Source organism: Ciona robusta, chromosome 12, assembly GCF_009617815.1.
Source record: "Ciona robusta chromosome 12, ASM961781v2".
Classification (NCBI taxonomy): domain Eukaryota; kingdom Metazoa; phylum Chordata; class Ascidiacea; order Phlebobranchia; family Cionidae; genus Ciona; species Ciona robusta.
In genome coordinates, this window is record NC_143246.1 from 2,493,058 (window position 1) to 2,514,110 (window position 21,053).

A 21,053-nucleotide genomic window follows, 5' to 3' on the forward strand; every position below is an offset into this window, starting at 1 on the left:
CTCATATTTATGGGGATCAATTTGATGGAAATGGCAACACAGTGAATGGTAACTGGAGACAAACTATTCCTTCAACTGTGAATATGGATTCACTTGGACATATTGGCTCAAACTTTTATTCCAGATATGCAGGTTTTTACAGGGATGAGTTAAAAAAATATTTTTTAAAAGATGGCGCAGTTGCATGGCAGTGGAGTAGGTAAAGTTTAGGTTATGTTTGCTGTTTGTATTTACTATTTTCTTTAATTTAAGTTGCCAGCTTTTGAAAAATTGGAGTGCCTTTACCATCAATTTCTGTTTTGACAGTTGCTATTTCTTTTCACATTACGTTTTTCTAGAAAGTAGTGCAGTATGGAAATTGAAAAAAATTTTAATATGAAGCTTATTGACCTTGTTTCTCAAGCTAATCTTATTTACAACCCATGTCATCCAGAGCATAAAATTAGAGGCAAAACATTGCCCAGGAATTAAACTCGACAGGTAAGTTTGCATCTTATTACAAAAATAATTACTAAATTTATTTTGACTTTCAGTTGACCAGTGTCAGAAGCGTTGGCGTACGCTGCGAACAGCGTATGGCAAAAAGCACAAAAAAAATACAGAAGCTCCAAGTGGGTCTGGTACCCTTCCACCAGAGAGATGGCAGTATTACCACCAACTATCTTTTTTGGATAGTTATATAAAGCATAGAGGGTATGTGAATGGTATGTGGTAATAAAAATATTTATTGTTCTTTCTGTTTGTGTAGATCTGTAGACAACTTTGCTGATGGCAGTAGTTCTACTCAGTTTTTTTTGGACAACCCTGGTCAGTATGTAAAATGTTTATGTATAAAATTTTGTGTTGCTCGTAACCATGAAAGAAGTTATATTTTTGTTTTATAATATTTAAAGAGGATTCCAGCGGCAGCATTGAAAGTACCAGAGAAGATAATTCCTTTTCTTCTGATTCTACGCCTGCAAATGCAACTCAACCAGAAGAACCAAGTTGCAAAAGGAAGAAAACAGACAAACAAAAAGTACAGGTACACGTACACTCAACCCTTTAGGTGCGAGATTGTTTTTCGTAATTTTTCACTTTTTGACCAGGTCTCACTTAATTGGATTTTGCTAGACCAAAACTTTCTTCATGAAGTTTGTGCAGTATGAAATTATCTTCAAATTCATATTATTTTGATGACTCATCATTAAATTGATGATGTCATAATAAATCTTAGATTATTGAATATTTCAGAAAAGAACAGAAATATTAAAATATAATGTATTACAAACTTGATCAGTATGTAAAAACCTTCCTTTTGATGTATGATTTGTAAAGTTACCTGAATCATAAAGGAAAAAAATTACAAAAACCTTCGATATGTCGATTCTAAACCACAAACTAATTGCTGTGTAACCAAAATTTATTGACTTTAGTGAGGTTTCTATAACTTATGGGCTGTTATTACTACAATAAAACCAACAATACACACAAATTCAATAACCAAAATCACTTAAAGTCTTATAAAATCATCTTGGAAATGTGTTAGGAGAGTTCGCTGTGTCTTAAGGATGATCCATTTCCTGTTTATTAAAAAAGTAGGACTATTAAAGTAACTTGTGATAGGATCTAGCCATCTGGCTCCGGGCACGTCCAAAGGGTTTTAAGCATATGCTTTAGTTCATGATATTATAAATAAAAACCAAACTTAGTAATGTTTTTGTTTTGCAGACAGAGATGTTAAGTTATTTGAGGCAAAGCTCAAGTCATCTTGCAGAACTCCAGGAAAGGAAATTAGATAGACTAGACCACTTTGGTAAATTTGTGGTGGCACAATTAAGAGAAAAACCTGCAGAGCTTGTGGAGGCGTACATGAAGGAAATAAGCAGTCTTCTTTTTGCGGATTGTATTTTGGAGCTTAATGTTGCACAACAGTCCCACTTTGGTAAATTTGTGGTGGCACAATTAAGAGAAAAACCTGCAGAGCTTGTGGAGGCGTACATGAAGGAAATAAGCAGTCTTCTTTTTGCGGATTGTATTTTGGAGCTTAATGTTGCACAACAGTCCACTTAGTTATTGTCTGAGTATTTCCTTTAATGTTATTTTTATTTCGTTTTAATAAAATTGAAAAAGGATAAAAAATACATGAAGTTGATTTTTTGTGAGGAAATGTTTGAGGTGACACAAAAAACCTTGCAGGTGTGCGTATACGCCCGGACAGCCGCGCAAGAGCGCCGCAGACTGTCTGGGGATTTCCCGGCCGCAGCCGCAATTGTTTCCAGTGTGCATCCTGCTTTACTGACTTTATACGTGCTGGCTCTCTGTCTCGACGAACGACTAACCGTAAACGGCAACCTAAATACAGGCGGAACTAATAAAATCACGATTCTATTGTCTTGCGGTTAAACTTATTTTGCGCCAACGCAGCATATATATATATATATATGGACACTGCGAAAATTAATTCAACGTTTTTCAAGATAATTCAGTTTCACTTTGAAAAACTGCGGACCGTAAAAGTAGGATCATACGAATAATAACTAATAAGTTGTCTGACGAAACAATTTATTTGTTACCTTTTTTTACTTAAACACTTTCCTTGTTTCTGTAAATAGTGAAACTGCGGACCGTAAAAGTAGGATCATACGCGGCGATAACTAATAAGTTGTCTGACGAAACAATTTATTTGTTACAACCTTTTTTATTTAAACACTTTCCTTGTTTCTGTAAATAGTGTATGCATCTTCTCTCTGCTCGTAACCCCCATAAAGAAACAACACTCTTTTATCTTTGACGTGAAAATAACATACATAAGACTGAGAGATAACCATTCCATAGAAAAAGACACAATTACAGTGAAATATCAAGTAGTTACGAATCCCCCATAAAGAAACAACACTCTTTTATCTTTGACGTGAAAATAACATACATAAGACTGAGAGAGATAACCATTCCATAGAAAAAGACACAATTACAGTGAAATATCAAGTAGTTACGAATCTAAAATAAATCAGTGATATGAGTTCTCAACCACAATCAGCAAAGCAAGCATTTTTGAAAAGTCAGAACAGGACCGGTCAACAGCCAAGGCCCAAAGCCTTTAGCACCAGAAATAGTTAAGAAACATCGAGTGAGTGTTGGTTCTTCAGAGGTATCGTCGGCACAGAGATACGTTGGACATTTAGTACCATGGATGAAAATGCAAAATTGAATCTGCGTTGCCGACCTTTTTTTTATTTAGGTTATTTTTCCAGTGGTACCATCGATGAAAATGCAAAATTGAATCTGCTTTGCCGACCTTTTTTTTACAGAGGTATCGTCGGCACAGAAATACACGTTGGACATTTTAGGTTATTTTTCCAGTGGTACCGTCGATGAAAATGCAAAATTGAATCTGCTTTGCCGACCTTTTTTTTTATTTAGGTTATTTTTCTAGTGGTACCATCGATGAAAATGCAAAATTGAATCTGCTTTGCCGACCTTTTTTTTATTAAGTGTTGCCCCGATTTAGTACTTGACATATGCGGAACCATGATTCGAACTGTTTAGTTTCAATACTGAATCAAAGTATCTACTTTTTAGTGTTTGGCCGATGAAACAACTGATGCAAGTCACGAGGAGCAATATTGTCAATGATTCATTGCAGAGGAAAATGGCATGAGATTTGGAAAAACTTTTTTGGTTTCGTTAACGCTCCTGTTCCTAAATTTATTGACGAACTTTGGTGTGTTGGGGGGTAAAGTTAGCAGAACTTCGTTGCCAAGGCGCTAGATGGGGCTTTAAATATGACCAGAAAATTCAGGGGGTGTTGGTTAATCTTCCTCAAGTTGATGATGAAAATATAAGGGAGAAGGTGAGTGTCATGTTTGTTGTTGAATGAGGTTCTGTTCTATATTGGTGGGGTTCTACAGTGAGGCATGCTGTGGGAACCTTGGATTTAGGCCAGAGTTGGCGCATTACCCCAACGTTGTATTTAAACATTCTATTCTGTATGGGTGAGGTTCTACAGTGAGGCACGCCATTGGTCCTGAGAGTTTTTTTCGGCAAAAGATTACTGTGTAGATGTTACGGTGATTTGCTGTTGTTGGTTAAGAGTTGTCCGCTTTAAATTGTTGATATAGTAGAGCCATACCTAGTTTGCAGTAATCTTGCATGTGTCAAAACGTTTCATACAACATTATACATATATGGTAGAATGTCATCCTGAAAAGGGCTGACATATGTTTTAGCACTAACCGCTCATATTTTACGAAAGTACTTTTCATACCCATTGTCTTAACCTAGTCGTGTTTTAATAAACGGAAGCAGGTTCCCACAAAAGATTTTATCGACATTTTGGACGTATATGAAGAGGATGTGCCCTTGCCGAACTGCGGATTTACCATAACAAGTGGAAAGAGAAAGATGCTAGCCATTGTACCTACTTTTGACATCATGCGTGCTGTAGCAGACACGATGTTACCGAATGTAAAAATTTTATTACAAGTATGTGTATGGAAGGCAGACTAATTATAAGTTGCCGTACATAAAATTGTATTACATTTTCCTTGTACATATTTTAGACACTTCCGGTGACCACTGACCACAGCATCGGCAGTTACGAAGGTTGAAAAGACTTAGAGACAAAACAAGAGCGCTAACTTCGCTTGCGTTAATGAATCCTTCCTACAGATGAAATCGTGAGGATTTTTGCAGAAACGAAACCCCGCAAACTTGATATTCCATTATAATTTTTTGTTCAGATATGAATTTTTTATAATTTTTTGTTCAGATATGAATTTTGTTTGTTTTAATTAAACCGGTTCTTTGTTTTTGATTTCCTAAATAGAACTGTTTTCGATTTCTTTGAAGTTTGTGTGATTGAAATGTATAACTTTCTACACGCCTCTCTTTAACCCACGAGACGGTCAAAGTAAGCGTATTGCGGATCGAATAAAAACGATATGGTGTCGATTGTCAAAGTAAGCGTATTGCGGATCGAATAAAAACGATATGGTGTAGCGATTGCAGCGATGTTGACTCCAAGTTCGTTTTTATTAGAATGGTTACACTTTATAAACTTTTGCGTGCGAAAACGACAGCGGTGAAAAAAGGGCAACTTAGAGAGCACAGTAACAGAATAAGGTAGTGTCTGTGATTACGCAATGGCGATGGGCAAATAACACGTAACGGAATTGCGCAATGCAGAATGTGACCGGACTAAGTTTCAGTCGGCACATAACTCCCCCCGGCGAGCATCGAAGAGTTGTCTTTCATCTGGTCTGCAATGACTTTTGGTGGGCGGCCTCGTCGTGGGGGTTGGGCGGTTTGGACTGGTGTTCCGAGATCTACATGTGCGCGGGTTTCAATCGATCGACACCAGTTGGTCTTTACCGCCCACGTCTAGTTAAAACGCTTTTGGACCATTTTCGATAACCCTGTAAGGTCCGTCGTAGGAGCGGTGAGAGTGGCTTACGATGTGCATCTCTGCGAATGAACACGTACTCTTACCTTGTTCAAGCTGTTTGTAACGGATGAGGGTGGAATGCAATGACGTGACATGGCAACCGGAGCCAGTTTCCGCAAGATTTCTTGTAGTTGTTTAAGAAATTCGGGTGCTGCTGGTTGTGTCTCCTTGTACGTTGTTGTATCTCCTGGAACGGCGACTAGTGTACCATGCACTAATTCCGCAGACAAAGTTTGCAAGTCGTCCTTTGGCATTGTTCGGATTCCCAAGAGAACCACCCAGTTTGGATCGGTCAAACGGGCCATCAGGGCACTTTTCAAGTGACGATGGAACCTTTCTACGAGACCATTTGCCTGTGGATGAAACGCTGTGGTTTGATGAAGTTATATATCTAGGAACTCGTTGATCTTGGACCACAGTGTGGACCACACAATTCACTGTGGTACTGTGGTCCGCGGTCTGACGACACGTTCGTAGGGATTCCGAATCTTGATATCCAGTTGTATATGAACCAGTCTGCAGACTATGGCAGTTCCCGACGAGATCTCGCGCGTACAAGACCAGATATTTTCGCGTGCACGTCCCAAGAGAACCACCCAGTTTGGATCGGTCAAACGGGCCATCAGGGCACTTTTCAAGTGACGATGGAACCTTTCTACGAGACCATTTGCCTGTGGATGAAACGCTGTGGTTTGATGAAGTTATATATCTAGGAACTCGTTGATCTTGGACCACAGTGTGGACCACACAATTCACTGTGGTGCTGTGGTCCGCGGTCTGACGACACGTTCGTAGGGATTCCGAATCTTGATATCCAGTTGTATATGAACCAGTCTGCAGACTATGGCAGTTCCCGACGAGATCTCGCGCGTACAAGACCAGATATTTTCGCGTGCACGCGTGCAAGTACACAAAATCTGCGTGCAAAGTTCATGAAATAATAAATTTATCTAATAACCGGCTCGCAATTAAATAAATTATGGCACCACAATTATTTCCATGCTAGATACAAGCAATGGCGTTATTTTCACACAGATTCGTTTAAAACATTCCAGCGATTAATACGTCACAGATACCATCATAAAGGTTATAGTTGCTCGACAATGACTGCAAAGCTTAGGGTTAGTAGGTTACAACAACCACGTTCAACAGTGAACACAGACAGTTATTTACAAAATGTCAGAACCACGTTCAACAGTGAACACAGACAGTTATTTACAAAATGTCAGATAATAATAAAGAACCCGAAGCCAAAGCCACAGAAACGTCAGTGAATTCTGCAACCAAAAGAAGACAGCCAGAAGAATATTCATTTCTGTTTGCAATGTAAGAAGACTATTTCTCGTGGTAATCCAGCTTCCAGGAAGCGACATGCCGATAATGCTCATCGGAATGATAAATCATTTGACTTGAAAAAATTCATAGTGCCATACGACCACATCAAAGCTCATGATATAAGGAAAGTAATGAAAAAAGCAGTTGGGACCTCGGATCACTGTGACAGTACTGACTTAGACTCTTCTAAGTCAATGGACGTTTCTGAAGGTATGCTAATGCAAGAAGTACCTGATGATAACACCGCCCCCAACGTTATCGATTAAAGCTGCGCCAACCGTTCAAACTACTTCGTCTGGTATAACAACTTCACCAAGCACATCGATGACCTATGATGAACACTTTAAAACAATTCATGAAAAGTTGGATGATTTGGTTAAAAATCGATCAGAAGAAGTACAAAAAACACCTTACAGAGATAATGAAAGTACTGGTCATTTTCAAATACTAGGAAAGGCTCAATGTTTACACGATATAGAAGGGTCTTGTTATTCATTTTATATTAACGACTTCGGGGGAGGACTTACCCGATGTATGGTTTGCTTCGAGCATCTTTGTGACACCTATCCGCGTTTAGGACACGTCAAGGAGCCAATGCTTGCAAAGAAAACTTATCCCAGCATTCAAAAGAACGCAGGAAACACGTTGTCTACTGGGCTTGAGATACCAGAAGAGAGAATGAAACATCTTGTTTCTGGTAACAACCAAACATGGTACAGTTTAAAAAGTATGCTGATTGAGCACGCAAGCTGTTCCTCAAAACGAAACGGCGGCTTGAGCCACCACAAAGCATTAATTTGGAAAAAGAAAAATTCACGAATTGGGATCAAAAATAACTGAAATAGTAGCAAACCAACTGAGTAGCGCTTTGATTACGATAAAAGTAAAAGCCGCCACACTTCACTACGAGTCCATGATTTATTTCATTTCTTCACTGCTGGGGTTCAGATGTTGGGAACATAGGACATGGACGGAACCAATTTAATCAAATGTTAAACGTGTTCCAAACACACTTGTTTTTGAAAAGCCGCCACACTTCACTACGAGTCCATGATTTATTTCATTTCTTCACTGCTGGGGTTCAGATGTTGGGAACATAGGACATGGACGGAACCAATTTAATCAAATGTTAAACGTGTTCCAAACACACTTGTTTTTGAAAACTAAAGTGTTAAGCACCCCTTTACCATCGACGGGTGTATTTCCACACTTCTCTACAGCATCGGATAAATCGACACCATGCTGAATCACGCGGTCATGATTTTGGTGCAGCATAGGGGTAAAAAAATCACGATACCTGTAGACGCACCAACGGTTTACCATCTCTCGGGTGCAATAATCTTGAAGGCGGCACAGCTGCTAATTTGGCAGAACAAGTGTTTGAGGCCATTTGTGGAACATCCTCAGTAAAGCTACCTCAAGTTCAATTGTCTTATCTTGTTGCACATCAGGCAGATGGGCAATATCAGGCCAAGCAATTTAAGACCACTTTAACTCTGATGAAAACACAATTGAAAGCAGGGGTCAGTCCAATGATACTCTGCTACGAAGAACGAACGTAGATTGGATGTACCCCCTACCAATTCAATGTCGTAACACATTAAAGGAAATGGCTTCCTTATATCTTGACGGTTGGGAAGAGTACAACTTGCCTATGCATCGTGTTCCCGTTTTTATAGACCAAAGAGGAAGGGCATCTTGGTATGCTGATAACAGTAAAGTTCTTTCCCGTCTTGGAGCAAAAGCGGGTAGTTTCGTCTTATGTGACCAGCCGTCCTAATATTGAAATTTTTATTACCGCCCGCTGCCGCTTTTTACTCTTTGCCTTTACCCGCTTTATATTCGTTGTTTTCCGCTTTTTACCCGTTGTTTTCCGCTTTTTACCCGCTGCATCTGTTTTAAATGTCGTGTTGATGTTTGTATATTTTATTTCGTTTTTAATTTTTCCGCGTGCATGACGTAAATTTTGGCGTGCTTATCAAAAGCTTAATAAAATAACTCGCGCGTGCAGCTGCCATACTCTGCAGACTGGTATATCGCTCTTACACAAGATTGTCGTTGCGTCCTTCATCGGAACTGCTTCGGGCCATCTCGTATACCTGGCAACAACCATCGTTAGTAAATACCTGTTACCCTGAGAAATTGGAAGTGGGCCGACTATATCACGGTTGACGTCGGCAAATCTTACTCTAGGCGGTGGGTAATTTTGTAAAGGAGCTCGGGTATGCTGTTGGATTTTAACTTTTTGACAGGCTAGGCATTGCTTAGTCCACAAACCGACTTCTTTCTTTTAAGCCCATGCCACATGAACTTGTTTGCTATAAGCCGCCGAGTGGTTCTTAGAGAGGTGGGCCAAACCATGTAAGACGTCAAAACTAAAAACATACAAATGGATTCAGCAGGCACAAGTAATTTCAATTGAGTGGTAAGTTAGAGAAAAAAGTTAAGTGGGTCTAGCATCTGTTGTGTATATTCGATATATTTATGTGTGTTTGTGAGTGGTAAGTTAGAGAAAAAAGTTAAGTGGGACTAGCATCTGTTGTGTATATTAGATACATTTATATGTGTGTTTGTGTTATATGTATATTACTACTTTTACGAAATTAGTGTTTATGATGGGTTTCGACTACTTTTCTTTTTTGGCAGTGGTAATTCTAACCTCTTAACTATGGGAAAATATTGATTAAATAATGTATTGCGTACATATGGGAAGAATTAAAATATTCAATTTTGATGATTAAGAAAACGAGGCTTATGTGTGTTTGTGTTATATGTATATTTAATACATTGTGGACAATACATTTTTTACGAAATTAGTGTTTATGATGGTTTCGACTACTTTTCTTTTTTGGCAGTAGTAATTCTAATGAGAAAAAAGTTCTTTTTTGGCAGTGGTAATTCTAACCTCTTAACTATGGGAAAATATTGATTAAAAAATGTATTGCGTACATATGGGAAGAATTAAAATATTCAATTTTGATGATTAAGAAAACGAGGCTTATGTGTGTTTGTGTTATATGTATATTTAATACATTGTGGACAATACATTTTTTACGAAATTAGTGTTTATGATGGTTTCGACTACTTTTCTTTTTTGGCAGTAGTAATTCTAATGAGAAAAAAGTTAAGTGGGACTAGCATCTGTTGTGTATATTAGATACATTTATATGTGTGTTTGTGTTATATGTATATAATACATTCATTGACAATACATTTTTTACGAAATTAGTGTTTATGATGGGTTTCGACTACTTTTCTTTTTTGGCAGTAGTAATTCTAAATTTAAAATCCCTTTTAACTATGGGAAAATATTGATTAAATATATTATATGTGTGTTTGTGTTACCTAATGAGAAAAAAGTTAAGTGGGACTAGCATCTGTTGTGTATATTAGATACATTTATATGTGTGTTTGTGTTATATGTATATAATACATTCATTGACAATACATTTTTTACGAAATTAGTGTTTATGATGGGTTTCGACTACTTTTCTTTTTTGGCAGTAGTAATTCTAAATTTAAAATCCCTTTTAACTATGGGAAAATATTGATTAAATATATTATATGTGTGTTTGTGTTATATGTATATTAATACATTGACAATACTACATTTTTTACGAAATTAGTGTTTAATGGGTTTCGACTACTTTTCTTTTTTGGCAGTAGTAATTCTAAATTTAAATTTTCACTCTTTACTATGGGAAAATATTGATTAAATACATTTATATGTGTGTTTGTGTTATATGTATATTAATACATTAATAATACTACATTTTTTACGAAATTAGTGTTTAATGGGTTTCGACTACTTTTCTTTTTTGGCAGTAGTAATTCTAAATTTAAATTTTCACTCTTTACTATGGGAAAATATTGATTAAATGTATTGCGTACATATGGGGAGAATTAAAATATTCAATTTCGACGTTTAAGAAAACGAGGGTAAATGGCCATGTGAACGCACGTCAATTCTGACCAAAAATTGCCTCTTTTTTTGGCCTGGCCAAGTTTGGAAAAGATTCTTTTTCGTTTGGTCATGTGAACGGGCTAATAGAGGGGTGGGCCAAACCATGTAAGACGTCAAACACCTTTTTTCGCCAGTTTACTGGTATGATTGGTCGTGAGTTTCCAGTGGAAACGTCGCACAGCAGTTTTAGTGCCTGTGGCGTCAGTGGCTGTATCCTTGCTTGTACTTCTGGGTCGAGCTGCGCTTTCGCTAACTTCCTGTAGTCCAGGTCGATGACCGCAGCATGTACGTTTCCCACGAGCGCACGGGAAAGGGTCAGCAACCCGGTTGTTCTTACCGCGCTGACGTGTTAGACGTCGGTAGTGTATTCTGATATATTTTGCTTATAGATCGCCTGTTTGACATGTTTAACTCAAAAAACCCTTGTGGAAAAGAATACAAAGCTCCACTAAGTCAGTTAAGCAAGTTGAAATGTTTTAACTTCCTGTCAGAAGCAGAAGAATACCTTACTAATCTATATTGTGATGGTCAACCACTTTACATAAGTAAAAGAAAAATTCATATTGTTGGCTACTTAATAAACATAAAGTATTCAGTCTATGTACCATCCATTAATTAAAAAAGAAAAAGCACTCGCCTTTTTACTGACATACAAATTTAGTCAAGATTTTCTTGAGCTTTTTTTTGGAGCTGTTCGTGGGAGCAATGGCTGGAATAACAACCCAACATGCAGGCAGTTTAAATCAGCATATATAAGGCTTTTAAACTGGAGGTAATGTATGCAAGATCCATCAAATAATGCAGATATTCTTGCAATACAACAACAGTAGAAAAAACAACAAGTGAAATAGGAAACTACAACCTTGATGCCCCATTAGTAGATCCAACGATAAACGACCACAGCTATTTTCCAGTATTTTCTTATTCTTCAACATTGTTGACATTGTTATGTAACCATACAACCCAGCCACCAAGTTATGATCAGCGATACATTTTGATAAAAATTAAAGACAATGGTGGACTGACTTACCCATCACTGGATTTAATAAAGGTGTGTGCAACCACAGAGAAGGTATTTCGCCGTTACCTAGCAGTTACAAACAGCCCAACGAACAGAAAAGGAATACACACTGCTACAAGCAGCCTAACAAACAGAAAAGGAATACACACTGCTAGATTTCAATTAATGTATTGGAACATTTATCCTGTGACCGACATCTGTTTCAACAGTTAGGTGACCATCAATTTGATACAGAGCCGACAGACACAATCATCAGATAAACTGATAAAATCAATTAAAGTCATACCTTCTCTAGGTGACCATCAATTTGATACAGAGCCGACAGACACAATCATCAGATTAAACTGATAAAATCAATTAAAGTCATACCTTCTAATCTGGCTTCATCATGAAGGTAAAATGTATACTTCCAAAGTGAGGGGAGAATTTAAGAATTTAAAAGACAAAAATTGAATAAATTAGTTTTTCCAAAAAGTGAGGGGAGATTTTTATAATTTAAAAGACAAAAATTGAATAAAATAGTTTTTACTATTCAATAATCAGTAAATGTTTGTTTCGTTTTCTTTAATTTCTTGGTGCTTTTAAGTTTCGTTTCCTTTAACATTAATCCCCCAAAAAATATTTTTTTTATAAAATTTCTTTTCCGTTAGCATTAATCCCCCGAAAAATATTTTTTTATAAAATTTCTTTTTCGTTTTTCTTTGTTATACACATTGTTTTGATTTAAGTTATTAAACAAAATAAAAACCTGAAGAAAAGGTTTTCTAACTTCTTGGTGCTTTTAAGTTTCGTTCCCTTTAACATTAATCCCCCCAAAAATATTTTATTTTTTTTATAAAATTTCTTTTCCGTTTTTCTTGGTTATACACATTGTTTTGATTTAAGTTATTGAACAAAATAAACCTGAAGAAAAGGTTTTCACAAACATTCAGATACGGAATTCAAGCCTGCCACACAGATTTTCTACAGCACTATAGCCACATAAAATATCTGAAGCTATTATACAACTTTACCAGAAAAAATCAATCTCTATAATGATGAACGGCTAACTCAACTGGCATAATAAAATGCCTAATATGTCTAAATGCGATTACGTGGGAATGTACTAAACGTCAAACAGTGTATTTCCGTTAGGAAATTTACCTGAAAAAAAAAATTTTCAAAATTATCCCTATAGTATATTAGTATCTCTATGGTCGGAAGAGTACTCTTGTTTGGGGTAGCCGACGATGACCCCTGAACGCGGCAAGCTCACGCAAAAAAGATTTCGAGGGCGAGAACTCAGAATCTTTGCCGTGTATTCGATGCAAATCTTGCGGCACGTATGTTTCCCCCAGAAAAAAATCATTTTTTTGCCTTTATGGATAACCGGAACCGTGTCAATGTAAAGTCATATAAGCATGTTATGGCCATTTAATTAAAATTAACTGGATGCAACGGGTACCCGTCGGCACAATACAACAGAACTATGATTTTGGCCCACACACAGTTACCGATTGGTATAATTTCTGTCGAGAAATGTGCTTGCTGGGATTTAGCAAGAGAGAGCCCATGAGAGGACCAAACACCATCGTGGAAATTGAGTCTCTTCTTCGGGGCAAGAGGAAGTATAACCGTGGCAGGTTACTTCGTGGTGACGTCCAAAAAGACGATGTCAATAACACGGACGATGAGGACCTACCTAGACCTTGCTCCCAATCATTCAAAACGAAGTCGTCCTCCACTCCTGGGCAGCTTACACTGGATTGGACCAGCTCGGGTATTCACCCGCAGACGGGCGCACACACACACAGACCATTGAGTCCACGTGGCACCACATGAAGACGACACTACTCCGCAACATGCGAGGTGTTAAGCCTGAGTTACTGGATTCCTATTTGGCAGAGCTGTGGGCAAGAAAGTTGTATCGCGATCATGTCGCATTAATGGAGAAGCTTATCGATTGGATCGTTGCAATAAAAACCGTTGCTATAGAAGCCAACGTCAAACCGTATTTGAATTCGATACGATTTGGTGTAAACACAACTTTTATGTTGTCTACCTGGTTGCAGCAACCGCTGTACTGACTGTAAGTTGTTTTGCGTACCCGCAAAAAAATTATGCAAATCAGCAAAACGGCTGTGGGCCGATGATCTTGAAAAAGTTATTCGGCAATTTCGAAACGACAACCTGTATAAGGCTGTGGGCCGATGATCTTGAAAAAGTTATTAAATTTTTAAACAACCTGTATAAACGAGACGCAGTGAAAATATGCCTGGCCAAGTTTGGAAAAGATTCTTTTTCGTTTGGTCATGTGAACGGGCTAATAGAGGGGTGGGCCAAACCATGTAAGACGTCAAACACCTTTTTTCGCCAGTTTACTGGTATGATTGGTCGTGAGTTTCCAGTGGAAACGTCGCACAGCAGTTTTAGTGCCTGTGGCGTCAGTGGCTGTATCCTTGCTTGTACTTCTGGGTCGAGCTGCGCTTTCGCTAACTTCCTGTAGTCCAGGTCGATGACCGCAGCATGTACGTTTCCCACGAGCGCACGGGAAAGTGTCAGCAACCCGGTTGTTCTTACCGCGCTGACGTGTTAGACGTCGGTAGTGTATTCTGATATATTTTGCTTATAGATCGCCTGTTTGACATGTTTAACTCAAAAAACCCTTGTGGAAAAGAATACAAAGCTCCACTAAGTCAGTTAAGCAAGTTGAAATGTTTTAACTTCCTGTCAGAAGCAGAAGAATACCTTACGTCAGTGGCTGTATCCTTGCTTGTACTTCTGGGTCGAGCTGCGCTTTCGCTAACTTCCTGTAGTCCAGGTCGATGACCGCAGCATGTACGTTTCCCACGAGCGCACGGGAAAGTGTCAGCAACCCGGTTGTTCTTACCGCGCTGACGTGTTAGACGTCGGTAGTGTATTCTGATATATTTTGCTTATAGATCGCCTGTTTGACATGTTTAACTCAAAAAACCCTTGTGGAAAAGAATACAAAGCTCCACTAAGTCAGTTAAGCAAGTTGAAATGTTTTAACTTCCTGTCAGAAGCAGAAGAATACCTTACTAATCTATATTGTGATGGTCAACCACTTTACATAAGTAAAAGAAAAATTCATATTGTTGGCTACTTAATAAACATAAAGTATTCAGTCTATGTACCATCCATTAATTAAAAAAGAAAAAGCACTCGCCTTTTTACTGACATACAAATTTAGTCAAGATTTTCTTGAGCTTTTTTTTGGAGCTGTTCGTGGGAGCAATGGCTGGAATAACAACCCAACATGCAGGCAGTTTAAATCAGCATATATAAGGCTTTTAAACTTGAGGTAATGTATGCAAGATCCATCAAATAATGCAGATATTCTTGCAATACAACAACAGTAGAAAAAACAACAAGTGAAATAGGAAACTACAACCTTGATGCCCCATTAGTAGATCCAACGATAAACGACCACAGCTATTTTCCAGTATTTTCTTATTCTTCAACATTGTTGACATTGTTATGTAACCATACAACCCAGCCACCAAGTTATGATCAGCGATACATTTTGATAAAAATTAAAGACAATGGTGGACTGACTTACCCATCACTGGATTTAATAAAGGTGTGTGCAACCACAGAGAAGGTATTTCGCCGTTACCTAGCAGTTACAAACAGCCCAACGAACAGAAAAGGAATACACACTGCTACAAGCAGCCTAACAAACAGAAAAGGAATACACACTGCTACAAGCAGCCTAACAAACAGAAAAGGAATACACACTGCTAGATTTCAATTAATGTATTGGAACATTTATCCTGTGACCGACATCTGTTTCAACAGTTAGGTGACCATCAATTTGATACAGAGCCGACAGACACAATCATCAGATAAACTGATAAAATCAATTAAAGTCATACCTTCTCTAGGTGACCATCAATTTGATACAGAGCCGACAGACACAATCATCAGATTAAACTGATAAAATCAATTAAAGTCATACCTTCTAATCTGGCTTCATCATGAAGGTAAAATGTATACTTCCAAAGTGAGGGGAGATTTTTATAATTTAAAAGACAAAAATTGAATAAAATAGTTTTTACTATTCAATAATCAGTAAATGTTTGTTTCGTTTTCTTTAATTTCTTGGTGCTTTTAAGTTTCGTTTCCTTTAACATTAATCCCCCAAAAAATATTTTTTTTATAAAATTTCTTTTCCGTTAGCATTAATCCCCCGAAAAATATTTTTTTATAAAATTTCTTTTCCGTTTTTCTTTGTTATACACATTGTTTTGATTTAAGTTATTAAACAAAATAAAAACCTGAAGAAAAGGTTTTCTAACTTCTTGGTGCTTTTAAGTTTCGTTCCCTTTAACATTAATTCCCCCAAAAATATTTTATTTTTTTTATAAAATTTCTTTTCCGTTTTTCTTGGTTATACACATTGTTTTGATTTAAGTTATTGAACAAAATAAACCTGAAGAAAAGGTTTTCACAAACATTCAGATACGGAATTCAAGCCTGCCACACAGATTTTCTACAGCACTAGCCACATAAAATATCTGAAGCTATTATACAACTTTACCAGAAAAATTCAATCTCTATAATGATGAACGGCTAACTCAACTGGCAAAATAAAATGCCTAATATGTCTAAATGCGATTACGTGGGAATGTACTAAACGTCAAACAGTGTATTTCCGTTAGGAAATTTACCTGAAAAAAAAAATTTTCAAAATTATCCCTATAGTATATTAGTATCTCTGTACTAAACGTCAAACAGTGTATTTCCGTTAGGAAATTTACCTGAAAAAAAAAATTTTCAAAATTATCCCTATAGTATATTAGTATCTCTATGGTCGGAAGAGTCTTGTTTGGGGTAGCCGACGATGACCCCTGAACGCGGCAAGCTCACGCAAAAAAGATTTCGAGGGCGAGAACTCAGAATCTTTGCCGTGTATTCGATGCAAATCTTGCGGCACGTATGTTTCCCCCAGAAAAAAATCATTTTTTTGCCTTTATGGATAACCGGAACCGTGTCAATGTAAAGTCATATAAGCATGTTATGGCCATTTAATTAAAATTAACTGGATGCAACGGGTACCCGTCGGCACAATACAACAGAACTATGATTTTGGCCCACACACAGTTACCGATTGGTATAATTTCTGTCGAGAAATGTGCTTGCTGGGATTTAGCAAGAGAGAGCCCATGAGAGGACCAAACACCATCGTGGAAATTGAGTCTCTTCTTCGGGGCAAGAGGAAGTATAACCGTGGCAGGTTACTTCGTGGTGACGTCCGAAAAGACGATGTCAATAACACGGACGATGAGGACCTACCTAGACCTTGCTCCCAATCATTCAAAACGAAGTCGTCCTCCACTCCGATCAATGGGCAGCTTACACTGGATTGGACCAGCTCGGGTATTCACCCGCAGACGGGCGCACACACACACAGACCATTGAGTCCACGTGGCACCACATGAAGACGACACTACTCCGCAACATGCGAGGTGTTAAGCCTGAGTTACTGGATTCCTATTTGGCAGAGCTGTGGGCAAGAAAGTTGTATCGCGATCATGTCGCATTAATGGAGAAGCTTATCGATTGGATCGTTGCAATAAAAACCGTTGCTATAGAAGCCAACGTCAAACCGTATTTGAATTCGATACGATTTGGTGTAAACACAACTTTTATGTTGTCTACCTGGTTGCAGCAACCGCTGTACTGACTGTAAGTTGTTTTGCGTACCCGCAAAAAAATTATGCAAATCAGCAAAACGGCTGTGGGCCGATGATCTTGAAAAAGTTATTCGGCAATTTCGAAACGACAACCTGTATAAGGCTGTGGGCCGATGATCTTGAAAAAGTTATTAAATTTTATTAAAAAAACAACCTGTATAAACGAGACGCAGTGAAAATTTGCGAAAAACACTTTCTTCCGTCTGACATAATAAACAGTAAGTCTTTTTATTAATTTTTGCAAAGTACTCATTTCATCATTTACAGAAGGTACACGGAAAGAGCTCGGTATGGGAGCAATACCAACATTAAATCTCCCACCGAAACACGGTAGCTTTAGTGGCTGCAAGTCAATTAGACCACCCCCAAAACCAAGATCATCATCACCACCACCACACTTTGAAACTTTCAATTCACTGGCTCAAACACCTCTTCCACTTGGCTGGACTAAAATTGAAAATAGCGAGACTATTAATTTATTTTTTGAAGATGTCAATTCACTGGCTCAAACACCTCTTCCACTTGGCTGGACTAAAATTGAAAATAGCGAGACTATTAATTTATTTTTTGAAGATGGTCATGACCAACCAATACTTCATTTGAAAATCTTTAAGGATTTCAGGGTTTTGGCTTCCTTTTATGGTTGGGGTGCTCCAGATTGTATACAGTTAGATGTTCAACATCAACCTCTTGCTAAAAAAGCCCTGAAATCTGTATTTCAGTACAGAACTTGTAGTGGCCTGCCGGGTGACCTAAATACGGGGGTGTGTCATTACATGACCAAGGCCAGAACCTTTCTGGAAGTAGATTAATTCCAGAAGTGAATATAATAACGCATAGGTGAGCAATAAGACAGTATCTGTACATGTAGGCCCAAACATGCAACTTTCAATTCACTGGCTCAAACACCTCTTCCAGTTGGCTGGACTAAGAACCTTTCTGGAAGTAGATTAATTCCAGAAGTGAATATAATAACGCATAGGTGAGCAATAAGACAGTATCTGTACATGTAGGCCTAAACATGCAACTTTCAATTCACTGGCTCAAACACCTCTTCCAGTTGGCTGGACTAAAATTGAAAATAGCGAGACTATTAATTTATTTTTTGAAGATGTCAATTCACTGGCTCAAACACCTCTTCCACTTGGCTGGACTAAAATTGAAAATAGCGAGACTATTAATTTATTTTTTGAAGATGGTCATGACCAACCAATACTTCATTTGAAAATCTTTAAGGATTTCAGGGTTTTGGCTTCCTTTTATGGTTGGGGTGCTCCAGATTGTATACAGTTAGATGTTCAACATCAACCTCTTGCTAAAAAAGCCCTGAAATCTGTATTTCAGTACAGAACTTGTAGTGGCCTGCCGGGTGACCTAAATACGGGGGTGTGTCATTACATGACCAAGGCCAGAACCTTTCTGGAAGTAGATTAATTCCAGAAGTGAATATAATAACGCATAGGTGAGCAATAAGACAGTATCTGTACATGTAGGCCTAAACATGCATTACATTTTAAATTTAAAAAGATATTAAATCTTTAACACATTCTAATCAGGGCAGAAAAGTGTCAGATATTTATGAAAGATGGACAGCAATGCAGAGAATGGTTGGGGTGCTCCAGATTGTATACAGTTAGATGTTCAACATCAACCTCTTGCTAAAAAAGCCCTGAAATCTGTATTTCAGTACAGAACTTGTAGTGGCCTGCCGGGTGACCTAAATACGGGGGTGTGTCATTACATGACCAAGGCCAGAACCTTTCTGGAAGTAGATTAATTCCAGAAGTGAATATAATAACGCATAGGTGAGCAATAAGACAGTATCTGTACATGTAGGCCTAAACATGCATTACATTTTAAATTTAAAAAGATATTAAATCTTTAACACATTCTAATCAGGGCAGAAAAGTGTCAGATATTTATGAAAGATGGACAGCAATGCAGAGAATGTGAGTGTGTTGAGAAAAAAGTAAATAGAAATACAAACCGAAGAAAGATTTACAAGAAGGTCAAAAGAATACCCATTAAAAGGATTCAATGTGGCCACACAATAAAGGAAAGAAGAATCAAATGCTCATTGGAACAAAAAGATGTTCGGTATTGACTATTGGTATTTCTTTCTAAAAACAGTGCTGAATTAAAATGCAATTACTTGACAGAATCACTGAATTAGAAACAAAAATTAAAAAAAACTTTGAGAATCTGAAGAACGTTTGGTTGAAGTAGAGGCAGATTTAGCAAATGATTTCCAAAATTTAATGGCCCAAGGTACAGTTTCAGCAAAAATAAATAACCTTTCACCCTTTAACCAGCATTTTCAACTTTAGTCGACAAGCAGGAAGTTAATGACTTCTATAAACTGTTTTGGGAAGAACAGATCAAACTTAATGGTAGCAAAACAAAAGGTGAACGTTACCACCCAGAGATTATCAAGTATGTATAGCTACTAATATAAAAGGATCATGTATATACGGTTTACAGACATTCGGTTGTTCATGCAGATTGTGCCTAAGCCTGGCAACTAAAAGTAAAAGTTGTTACGAGGAGCTGCGGGAGTCTGGTTTGCTTCGCCTACCCAGTTCCAGAACATTAAATGATTATAGGTAAGAATGCTCATGTTACTTTTCATTTGGAACAGTTCTAAATAGTAAAAATACTATTTTAGGAATCTTTACAGCACATCGCCTGGTATCCAACAGCATGTGTTGCAGGAGTTGAAGTTGGAGGCTGTAAAACTGCATTCTCATCAACGACTTCTTGTAATGTCTCTAGATGAAATGAAGTAGTGTAAGTAAATATTTTTATTATTACTTCTAATTTTATATATTGTCATGATTTTAAGGAAATATTGTGTATGATGCCACCACCGACTCCATGGTTGGATTCGTTGATCTTGGGGCTGAAAGAAAAAAGGAAACGATTGCTGCATCCCATGTGCTTCAGCTATATGTTAGATCCATCACGAGTCAGTTCTCCAGACCACTTGCTTTTTTCTCCACCCACAACACCAAAGCATATGAATTGGCCAGCATGTTTTGGGAAGCAGTTTCTGCAATTACCGATTGTGATTTTACAATAATAGCACTTGTTGCAGATGGTGCAGCTTGTAACAGGAAATTGTTTTCTCTGCTAAACAACCTGGATTTAGATATTCCCTACAAATGTACAAATATCTACCAACCAGAGCTTTCAATTTTCTTAATACCTGATCCTCCCCACTTGGAAGGGTAAGTAAATATTTTTATTATTACTTCTAATTTTATATATTGTCATGATTTTAAGGAAATATTGTGTATGATGCCACCACCGACTCCATGGTTGGATTCGTTGATCTTGGAGCTGAAAGAAAAAAAGAAACGATTGCTGCATCCCATGTGCTTCAGCTATATGTTAGATCCATCACGAGTCAGTTCGCTGGACCACTTGCTTTTTTTCTCCCCCCACAACACCAAAGCATATGAATTGGCCAGCATGTTTTGGGAAGCAGTTTCTGCAATTGCCGATTGTGATTTTACAATAATAGCACTTGTTGCAGATGATGCAGCTTGTAACAGGAAATTGTTTTCTCTGCTAAACAACCTGGATTTAGATATTCCCTACAAATGTACA

General features: G+C 37.7%; 2 pseudogenes across 1 annotated transcript; both read left to right on the plus strand.

Moving 5' to 3' along the window:
• Positions 1-255: 255 nt before the first annotated feature.
• LOC149726443 (uncharacterized) lies at positions 256-2,052 on the plus strand (annotated as a pseudogene).
• Positions 2,053-19,029: 16,977 nt separating this feature from the next.
• Positions 19,030-20,675, plus strand: LOC149726444 (uncharacterized; annotated as a pseudogene). Its single transcript, XR_016386249.1, has 6 exons — positions 19,030-19,130; positions 19,344-19,393; positions 19,757-19,877; positions 19,946-20,047; positions 20,110-20,231; positions 20,287-20,675. The product of XR_016386249.1 is annotated as an uncharacterized LOC149726444 (transcript).
• The last annotated feature ends 378 nt before the right edge of the window (positions 20,676-21,053 follow it).